Source organism: Phacochoerus africanus, chromosome 2 (assembly GCF_016906955.1).
Source record: "Phacochoerus africanus isolate WHEZ1 chromosome 2, ROS_Pafr_v1, whole genome shotgun sequence".
NCBI lineage: Eukaryota > Metazoa > Chordata > Mammalia > Artiodactyla > Suidae > Phacochoerus > Phacochoerus africanus.
The window spans coordinates 17,244,251-17,255,059 of NC_062545.1; the positions used below are offsets into that span (position 1 = coordinate 17,244,251).

At 45.2% G+C, this 10,809-nt stretch overlaps 1 long non-coding RNA gene across 1 annotated transcript in view; it reads right to left on the bottom strand.

Moving 5' to 3' along the window:
* LOC125120982 (uncharacterized) overlaps window positions 1–10,514 on the bottom strand; it is a 29,240-nt gene extending 18,726 nt beyond the window's left edge. The window contains exon 1 of the long non-coding RNA XR_007133365.1: window positions 10,385–10,514. This is a non-coding gene — a long non-coding RNA (uncharacterized LOC125120982). The remainder of the gene's footprint in view (window positions 1–10,384) is intronic.
* Window positions 10,515–10,809: the final 295 nt, after the last annotated feature.

The following is a 10,809-nucleotide window of genomic DNA, read 5'->3' on the forward strand; positions in this document are numbered from 1 at the left end:
TTTCTGCTATTCAAACAATCACTCTGTTTTTAGCTCTATCTTCACATCCAGATATTCCTGGCATTGACAATTTAGAAACATTTGTGGGGGGAGCAATTACTCAATCTACCAAGAGTCAGTTTCTGGTCTTTTACCTGCTTTCCAGTTTCCAAAATTCTTTATTCTTATCTCTACTCCTATTGTCTTTATCCCTGTGGTTTTATGACTCAACAAAAACATTTTTGTTAGCATTTTATTAGGATTTTGGGAGAGAGCAAAAGTAAATAGATGGGTTTAAACTTCCTTCTTTACCAGGAGGTGCTGACCAAGAGAGCCTCTGTCCCCTCCGCTGGACTAAACTTTATAGGCTTCTTCCTGACTCCTGACCCTTGGCCTCCCTTTGCTCAGTGCATTTACTTTAGAAAACTTGTCATCATAAATTCTTTTTCTCCTTTTGAAATATAAATCTTCCCCTAACCTTCTGCCACACCTAGGAACACTTTTCACTGGGAACTGGGAGCCATTCCTTTGAAATGTAATCATCGTGGATGGTCAGCCCTGTGGGGCTCCTGGGCACAGAAGCCTGTATCCCCCACTTCTTGTTCTTAGAAAATGGGCCTCTTCAGCCACCAAAGCTTTCCCTGAGTTCCTAGGGGCAGGTTCAGACAGGTGCTGATCAGGGCAGGAAGGGGAGTTGAAGACGAGGGAGGAAGGGTCAAAAAACAACAGTACAGCCTTGGGGCAAGATCCCGGTTGCCTCGAAAAGGATACACAGACTAATATAGGCATTTTATACACCTAAGAGGAAAGTTATATTCCTTATGAATATAACTTAGAAATGAATACCTCAAAAATGAACGGCTTATGGAGCTCTGTTCACCCTCATGGCACAGAGATTAACGAATCCAACTAGGAATCATGAGATTGCAGCTTTGCTGAGTGGGTTAAGGATCCGGCGTTGCCGTGAGCTGTGGTGTAGGTTGCAGACGTGGCCTGGATCCTCTGTTGCTGTGGCTCTGGTGTAGGCCGGCAGCTACAGCTCCGATTCGACCCCTAGCCTGGGAACCTCCATATGCTGTGAGAGTGGCCCAAGAAATGGCAAAAAGACCAAAAAAAAAAAAAAAAAATGAACGGCTTAGAGTCCTTCCTTGTCCTTCTCCCTGGCTTAATTGCACCCTAAACACAATCACACGTAAGCCAAAGATTGGGCACCCTGCTTAATTAGGCACAACTGCCTGTGGGTCAAAGATTATTAGCACATGATGCTTTTCGGGAACTTTCCTAGTTTGTTCTCATCTCTGATCAGTATACCCTTTTTGCAAGCACTGTTATTCTAGGCAATAACCCAGAAGACCACCACCATGATCATGCAGAGATCTCCTGATGTCGGCTCTGAAGACTAAGAGTCCCCCAAAGAAAGAAGAATGCATGTCTGCCCCAATCCTGATTCCTATTTGAAAACCTGTTTTGCTCCTTTTTACTCCAGAATTCCTCCTCGCAATTCTTTCCAATGAGGGGGCACAGTCTTTAAGATGTTAGCCTGCTGTAAGCCCCCCTTTGCCTGGCAAAGCAGTAGAGCTATCTTTTTCTCCTCTACCCAAAACTCTGTCTCTGAGTTTCAATTTGGCACTGGCAGACAGAGGGTGAGTTTCAGCAACAACAGTGTCCCCCGTTTCCCAGTCTTTGTGGGCAGATCGGAGCCTAACAGCAGACACAGATGACCAGCCTCCCCACTAGCATCCATCCTCTACAACTTGCTCAGTAGCTCACCTTAGTGTTTAAAAATTCTCCCCACCTTTTGTCTCAAAAGAGTTGAGTTCAATCTCTATCCCCTATGGCAACAGTCTTGAACAAAGTCTTCCTTGGCTGTTTGGCTCCGTACTTTTTCTTTTACAGTATGCATGCATTTTTATTTTTAAAAATATTTAGATCAGGAGTTCCCGTCGTGGCGCAGTGGTTAACGAATCCGACTAGGAACCATGAGGTTGCGGGTTCGGTCCCTGCCCTTGCTCAGTGGGTTAACGATCTGGCGTTGCCATAAGCTGTGGTGTAGGTTGCAGACGCGGCTCGGATCCCGCGTTGCTGTGGCTCTGGCGTAGGCCGGTGGCTACAGCTCCGATTAGACCCCTAGTCTGGGAACCTCCATATGCCGAGGGAGCGGCCCAAGAAATAGCAACATCAACAACAACAAAAAAGACAAAAAGACAAAAAAAAAGACAAAAAAAATATTTAGATCAGGGAGCTCCCACTGTGGCTCAGCAGGTTAAGAAGCCTACTAAACCATGAGGATGCAGGTTCCATCCCTGGCCTTCCTCAGTGGGTTAAGGACTCAGCATCGCCGCAAGCTGCAGCATAGGTCACAGATGTGGCTTGGATTCCACACCACTGTGGCTGGCTGCAGCTCCAATTCGAACCCTAGCCTGGGAACTGCCATATGCCTCAGGTGTGGCCCTAAAAAAAAAAAAGAAAAAAACTATTATGTCTATAAACGTATCATATTTTTGAAACAGTCCAACTCGGTAGACACTTCTTGAGCACTTGTAGACTGTGTTTGTATTATGCCAGGGACCGAAGATACCACAAAAAAGTAATAAATTCAGGAAATGGGCAACACATCCAAAAGAATCCATTATAGATATCAAGTTTGATATGTTCACTTATAACTGAGACAAAAGAGTAGCTTTGTGACCTCAGGCAAATTCACGTTCTTCTCTGTAACTCTTATTTTGAAAAATAATAGTATTGGACTAGACCGTTTGTAAATTTTGCTTGACTCTTGGATTCTGAGAAGAGTTTGAAGTAATTCAGCAACTTGTCTTTGGCAATAAAATTACTAAAATAACTTTAAACTTTAGTTATAATTTATTTAAATATGTTACTGGTTTGTTTTAAATAGTGGTAGAACTGGATAGGAATAATACAATATTCAAGAAAGCATAGCTGAATTCTCCGAGGGGTACTTACAAATCAATATTTGAGCCTCATCCGAAATCTTAGCACTTTTTTTCTCTTTACAGGACATAGTTTCAAGGTTCAAAAAGTATCTCTGGAGAGTGTTACATTTTGGAGCTTGCTGAAAGTTCTTCTATAAATACTCCAGCAAAGGAAAGAAAACAAGCCATCAGCGATCACTCTGACAAGGATTTATCGAGTGGCCCAGAGTGTTGGACTCCACTCCAAACTGCTGTCAGAGTTATAAAGGCAGCAGAGTCATCATTCAAATGGATTTAAGTGTCCATTGTGTGCAAAGATCTTCCTCACCTCTCAGGACTAACAAGTTAAGATGGATAACAGGAATCTTTTAGCCTTAGGGGGTACTTGGCACTGCAAAGTTCAAAAATACTAAAGATAACTGCACTCCAACTACTGGCTGAATTTAGCGCAATAGTCATGCTGAGGCTGTGGAGAACCAGAAGGAATCTGTAGTCACATAGAGTTGAGTTAGATTCCTGGTCTATTCCCACTTAGTAGTTGTGTGATTGTCGAGAGGTTAACTTTACCTTTTTGAGGCACACAGCGTTGTTAAAAGAATTAAATGAAATAGATTCTGCAACATGCTTAGCATATTCTTTGGCATGCACACTGGTTAATAAGCATTAGCTGAATTTATTAATAGTAAGAACTCTTGTTGGAGGTAGCAATGGTTGCCATTTAGTCTGCCTTGTATGCATTGTAGGGAATCATAATACGCCCTCTTGAAATATAGCACTTTGGCATAGAGATTATTTTGAGCTGAAGATACTTGAGAAACAGCAGGTGCAGGAGAGGCTCTGACCTCCTCCTTCCACCCAAAAGCAGGATGTAAAATTTCATGTGCGAAAGGTGTCCTCCCTGTACCGGAAGGGCAGGATGACTCTTTATGACCAGAGACTCTTAGGCCAGAGATGTAATGAACATAACAAATCTTATTAAAACAGCGCTTGTCTTCCATTGGTTTCCCCCAATATATCTACCTGCCTACACCTGGCCACTTCAGAGAGCCTGAATCCCTTTTTCTTTATCTTGTCACTTCCCCCCTCAACTTACTATTCCTTCTGAAAGAGCTAATAAGCCCCAAGTTGTAACCACCCCTTTGAATTACATATCACTGAGCATCTCCTGCTTGCATGTGCACTGAGCAAGTTTATAAACTCTGTTTTACCCTTTTTAGTATGACTTTTGTCCATTTGACTTCCAGAGCCCCAGTCACAGAATCTAAGAGGGTAGAGAGAGAGTTTTTCCCTCCCCTATAGTATGTACGTATGTGATAACTGTGTCTATTCAGAGAGACACTGATCTTATCTATTAATTCAGGAAGACTTTATGGAGGAGGTTAAAAAGTCACAGACTGATGCCTTATTAGATGCCTTATTAGAATAGAGGGAACTGAGACATTTGAGAGTATCCTCAGGCAAGAAAGAGATGAACAGCCAAAGTTGTGTCTGAGATCTAGTCTTTCTCAAGAAAGGTTTCTCATTTGAACCACAAAAAATTATTGGAGTGACTATTTTCTCAATTCTTCCAAGGCTGTTACATACCTGTACCATCCTCGAGACTTAGAAAAGAAGTTAATCATGGAGTTCCTGTTGTGGCGCAGTGGTTAACGAATCCGACTAGGAACCATGAAGTTGCGGGTTCCATCCCTGGCCTCGCTCAGAGGGTTAAGGATCCAGCATTGCCGTGAGCTGTGGTGTAGGTCGCAGGCGCGGCTCGGATCCCACATTGCTGTGGCTCTGGTGCAGGCCGGCAGCTACAGCTCCGATTAGACCCCTAGCCTGGGAACCGCCATATGCCCAGGGAGTGGCCCTAGAAAAGGCAAAAAGACAAAAAAAAAATCAATAAATAAATAAAAGAAAAGAAGTTAATCATTATATACGATGGATGTTTCAGGGCATTAGGGCCTAACTCAGGACTTGGACTTGATGTAGTCAGATGGAAGGTGGTTCGATGGCCTTTAGAAATTATTTTCCAAAAAAAAGAGCACATGATAAAATTCTATACAGCTGTTTAAAAAGATGAAGTAGGCTTGGAACATGGAAGAATTTATTGATGAATGCAAAAAGAAATTTCTTGAATAGTAAACATAAAATGCTTCATTTTATTTTTTTCCTTGTATGTACAAATACTTGAAAAGAAGACAAATCCTGGAAGAATCTACTCCAAATTGGGGAAGAAGTTGCCCTTGGAGAATGAGATTTGAGTGAAAGTAACAGGGGAGCAGGAAAAACGTTTACACTTTATTTTTACTCTTCAAATTGCTTCGATGAGCATCTACTTTTTTTGCAATTAAGAACATTTTTTCCTCTGATGCGTCCTTGATAAGTTTCAAAAAATTAACATGTTAAAAGAGATGGTAACTGACAATAAGGGTTGCTATTGGCAGGGGCATACAGTCCTGAGAGAAGCAAGTGAAAGAAATAAGAGCACAAGGGATGGCAGGTGTTTGGGAAGTGCTGAGGAATCAGAAAGCGTGCAGGCTAAAATATCTGGGACTGGCAGCAATCCAGAGACAGGCCAGGACCAGACACGTCATCTGGGAAGAAGAGCAGAGTGATCTCGTAGATGCCCAGTGCTGAATGCAGAGAACCCCTGTCTCTGCAACTCCGTGCCCTGGAGGAGATGGCACAACTGAGGTCTCCTGGCCCCAAGTCAAGGATTCCTCATGTCAGTAAGGATCAGAGTACCCTAAAGGTCAGCCACTCTCATTGCATCCTCATGATTTTTGCCTTATCTTCATAGTAACTCTCCAATCACTTGTTTAAATAAATTTGGCTCCATCCTGAACAATAACACCGTGAAATGAGTTCCATGTCAGTTACATTTTCTATATCACAGTATTTATTAAAATAAGATTTTTCTTTTCTTTTTACAGCTGCACCTGCAGCATATGGAAGTTCCCGGGCTAGGGGTAGAATTAGAGCGCTGCCAGCCTATACCACAGCCACAGCAACAAGTGGGTCCAAGCTGTATCTGCAACCTACACTGCAGCTTGCAGCCACACCAGATCCTTAACCCACTGAGTGAGGCCAGGGATTAAACCCTCATCCTCAGGGGCCCAGTGAGGATCCTCACTGCATCCTCAGTAGACAAGTCCCTGCTCTCCAGAGAAAGAGCGGGTGAAGACAACAAGCAATCTGTGTACCAATTCTATGAAGGACAGAGGTAAGAGCTATGAGGTAAGAGGAGGGTGCAGGTCTAGAAAGAGACTGGGGATGCTTTTTGTAGATAAGATGGTCAGGCAAGGCCTCTCTGAGAAGGGAGTTACAGAGAATGGAACCATGAGGCTCTCTGGAGGGAAAGTCTTCCAGATGTAGGAAGAGCATGTGCAAAGGCCTAGAGAGCAGACGATGCTTCCCATGTTGGAGGAACTACAGAGTCAAATATGATTCTCTAAGCAGCTTCCAGATTTTGATAAACCATATTTTCTACAACAATGGGGTCCCATATAGGTCTGCAGTTCCAAATATCCAAGTTTGAAATCTGGGACAGAAGACATTTGGAAAATGGGAAATCTACTAAAATCAACGACGTCTCATATTTGATGCTGGATGTCATGGAAGGGCTGGGCATTTGTTGGTCTGTGTGTGGCTGGCCTCGTGTGAATCCAATGTGGTCCCCAACCACAAACACTGAAAGAGGTCAGGCAAAATGCATGGTGCACAGTGTGTCCTAATGGACCTGACCTGCCTTTACCAAAGCCTGATGGTCTCATCTGTTACTCTGCCACCACTGTGCTCCTTATCCACTGGGTCACAGCTGGCCCAGAAGGCCACCAGGTGAGCATGGTATGCTGTCGCTGGGATGGACATGGAGTGCATGCAAGGGCCAGGAGGAGAGTGGTGGGAGATGAGGTCTGAGGCCAAGGAAAAGTCTTCGAATTTCATCTCAGTGGAAGTGGAAGCCCCCTGAGGGTCTGAGCAGTAAAGTGATCTGCTCTGAATGCAAGGAGGTGGAGCTGCTCCTCCTCAGTCACAGCTGGCTGGCTGGAGTTTTGACTGGGCAGTTTACATCCATACAAGCAAGCAGGGCTAGAGAAGAAAATTCGACGGATCATTCAATTCTTCACTGCAGAAGCACAGTGAAGTATAGAGAGAGCTCATTTTTCTTTAGCTAGCTTATTTTAAATCCATGCTCTGCAATTGGCCAAGGGACTTGCTATCAAACTCAACCTCTGCCCGTCAGGTGGCTTCACTAGATGCTAGAGCCTAGGCCCCTAGATAAGGCCTGAGACAGCTGGGTGGTGGCCTCTTCTCAGCTTCCTGCCCCCTCTCTCCATGTGACAGAAGCAGGTGGAAAGGAAGGGATTGTTCCCAAAGAGAGAGGGTTGAACTGATGAGCATGAGAGTCAGTGGTGAAAGCAAGTGGCTAGGTCCGAAGAGGCCTTGGCCTAGGGAACAGGTTGTGTCAGTATAATTTCAACCTCAACTTTATTTCATGGCAAAATGCCAGCTCTGGGGAGGTCATAAAATGTTAGAGCTGGTGGAAAAGAGTTTAGAGAACTTCAAGTCCTATAAACGATCAAACTGTGCTGAGGAACCCTGGGATTCCACAGAGATGACTCAGAGACAATGCAGAGAGGGAGTGTGTGAGAAAGACTGTGGGTGGACAGAGGGTCTCCTTTCCACCCCCTACCCACTGCATCCATCCACGTTAGACTAGACACTCATCTAAGATTTGGCTTAAAGAAAGAGTTTTGCAGCTAAAAAAAAGAAAGCCCGGAAATCAAAATCAAATTCATTTCAAGCACCTCCTTGTGGGGTTGAAGGAAAAGCTTCAGGGATTCATGACAAATGTTCTGGACAACCTTCTCAAACCAGACCTCTCAATCATTTGTTGCCTAGAAGCAATGAGCACTTACTAAGTGCCAGGCACTTGACTAAATTTTTACAAACCTTATCTCATTAACCCTCCGAAGTAGGTATTAATGGTCCTATTAATGATAAAATTGAGACTTAGCGAAGTTAAGTAGTGTTTTAATGCCTCAGAGTTGAGAGGCAAAGCCAAAATTGTCCCAGGCTAATCCGTGGGACACCTAAGCCACAACTTGTAAATTCTATCCTGTCCTAAAACAAACGAGTAAACCTATCAGCCAAGGCGATTCTCACTGTCATCCAAAGAAATTTGTTAAAACATGTAAAATAGCCATAAAAGTTAATATAATGACATTTATACAGCTTTTAATGTTTTACACAACCTTCATGTAGTGCTTACTAGACGCAGAGTACTCTTCTGGGTGATTTACAAATATTAACTCATATAATACTTCCAATAGCTCTACTTCCAATAGTAACAGATACTTACTATCAATATTCCCAATTTGCAGATGAGGAAAACTGAGGCACAGAGAAATTAAAGAATTTTTCCCCCTCCAGGTAGAGGAGGAATGTAACCTATCAAACACTACACACAGAGGAAATTAATTCAGGAGATAGGCTCCTTTCCAACCTGTGCTCTCTCCAATCCACACTTTCTGGGTCACCACGGAAGGGAAAAGAACATGAGAGATTTTATGAGCCAGTACTAGATGGCATGTTTTTATTCCTGTCACATTCCATTGGCTAGAACCCAGCTACATGACCTCAGCTAACTGCAGGGGAGGCTGGAAAATGCAATCTGGTGCTGTGTCCACCCAGGGGAAGACGAGAAAGTTAGGTGGACATCTAGCAGTACCTTCTACTCTAAAGGAAACCTTCTTTTGTTGTTGTTGTTTTTGCTTTCTTTTTAGGGCTGCACCCTCGGCATATGGAGGTTCCCAGGCTAGGGGTCTAATCGGAGCTATAGCTGCCAGCCTACACCACAGCCACAGCAACACCAGATCCGGGCCACATTTGTGACCTAGACCACAGCTCACGGCAACGCCCGATGCTCAACCCACTGAGCGAGGCCAGGTATCAAACCTGCAACCTCATGGTTCCTAGTTGGATTCGTTTCCACTGCGCCACAATGGGAACTCCTAAAGGTAAACATTTTTAAATGATATAAAATATACTCAACCTGGACTTCCCGTTGTGGCACAGCAGTCACGAACCCACCTGGTAACCATGAGGATCTGTGTTTGATCCCCGGCCTTGCTCAGTGGGTTAAGTATCCAGCGTTGCCACAAGCTGTGATGTAGGTCAGAGACGCAGCTCAAATCTGGTGTTGCCAGAAGCTGCAGCTCCAATTCGACCCCTAGCCTGGGAACTTCCATATGTCACAAGTGCAGCCCTAAAAAAAAAATATATATATATATATATGTATATATATACACTCAACCTACTTGGAGGAAAATGCCAATTTCTGTGTTTCTTCCTTTCTTTTTTTTTTTTTTTTAATCCATATCTAGGAGGATTAAGGTGGAGAATTTCTTCAGCAAATGGCATTTTCTGCCATAGACAGAAAGCACAGAATCCACGGCTGATGCCCGTATCCCAGGTGAACAGTGGTGCAAGCCATCCCCTCCTCCTCCCTCTCTCCCCACGCTCCCTCTCGGCCTCATCTCCTCCTCTCCCATAGCTTTCATTTTTCCTGTGTGCTTTATTCCTCTCTGACCCGTTTTACACCGCAGGCTCTGCAGGCCCCTCATTCCCATTTGCTGTTTCTCCATCGGAAGGAGAGCGATACTCTTGGCCCCAACATCCTCCAGTGCCGGCTGCCCTGGGAACACTCGCTGCTCCGAACCTCAGGTTCCCCGCTGACTTAGGTCCTGCTTTAGACTTAACATTCTCATCAAGTCTGAGGGGAGAGGTCAGGGAACCACAAGGCGGGTGGTATGAGCTATTCAGAGGGCTAGGGGATGAACACTGCATGTATTTTAACATAAGAGTCTGCCACATCCCAAGAAGTGGGCAAAGTTAGTGGCGACTCAAGGTATGCAAGTCATTGGGAAGAAGTGGTTGATCTCCCCCCAACACATACCGACTTCCCAGCTCACTCAGCCTGCGCTGCGAAGGGGGCGGAGGCCCCTCAGGGCAAACCTCAGGGCCAGAATTGCTCACTCTAAGCGAATGGTGTGACCCATGAGCCCCTAAGACGCCGGGCAGGCCAGTGGGGTCTGCAGGGAACGAAGGGCCTAGGCCCAGTCCGGCCCCACCGCTGCCCAGTAGAAACTTGGGGCCATGGCTCCCAGGGATACCTTTTTTTCAGAAGAAATGGAAAACTGGGATTTCCTGGGACTCTTTTCATTCTAAAAGGTTGATATGAATTTTAAACAATTTGTCTAAAACGACAAATTAAGTAAAGCAAGTGCCTAGGTCAGACTGACCCCAGGCGGATCATACGTGACTCGGGAGTAGGTCTGCAGGACACAGGCGGCTCCAGAGAACCGTCTCTGTCAAATCAGGAGTCACTCGGGATGCTCTCCCAGGTGTCCCGCGATATCCGTGGGCGGGGAGGAACGGCACCCCGGAACTTAATAAACATGAACCCCAAAAGACTGGTGGCTTACCGCTAGGACCAACTGTCCCCAGAAGAGAGCTGTCCTCATTCTTCCCGAAGACTACAGAGCTCGAAGACGCAGCCTCTGACCCAGAGAAGCCCACGCTCCTTCGCTGGCCACGGCTTCCGGGCCCCTCTCTGAACAGCCGCTCCCAGCGTCCCCTGCGTCCCCTGCGCCCCCGAAGCGCGGCAGCTCCCCCGTGTGGCGGGGCGGTGTCAGCCCCACAGCCGCCCGCAGGTAAGCCAACCGGGAAATCCGTGATCTCCTCCGTTGCCTTGGAGATGATTAGGTTGAATTAAAGACACTTGGCCTGATGTTAACACAAATCCTGTGAGGCTACCTTTTGTAAATCAAAGAATCTTCTGAGAAGGGAAATTAAACCATGTCTCCGTTCAGCCCTCCTCATTTCTTATATACATTCAGAATGTGAGAAT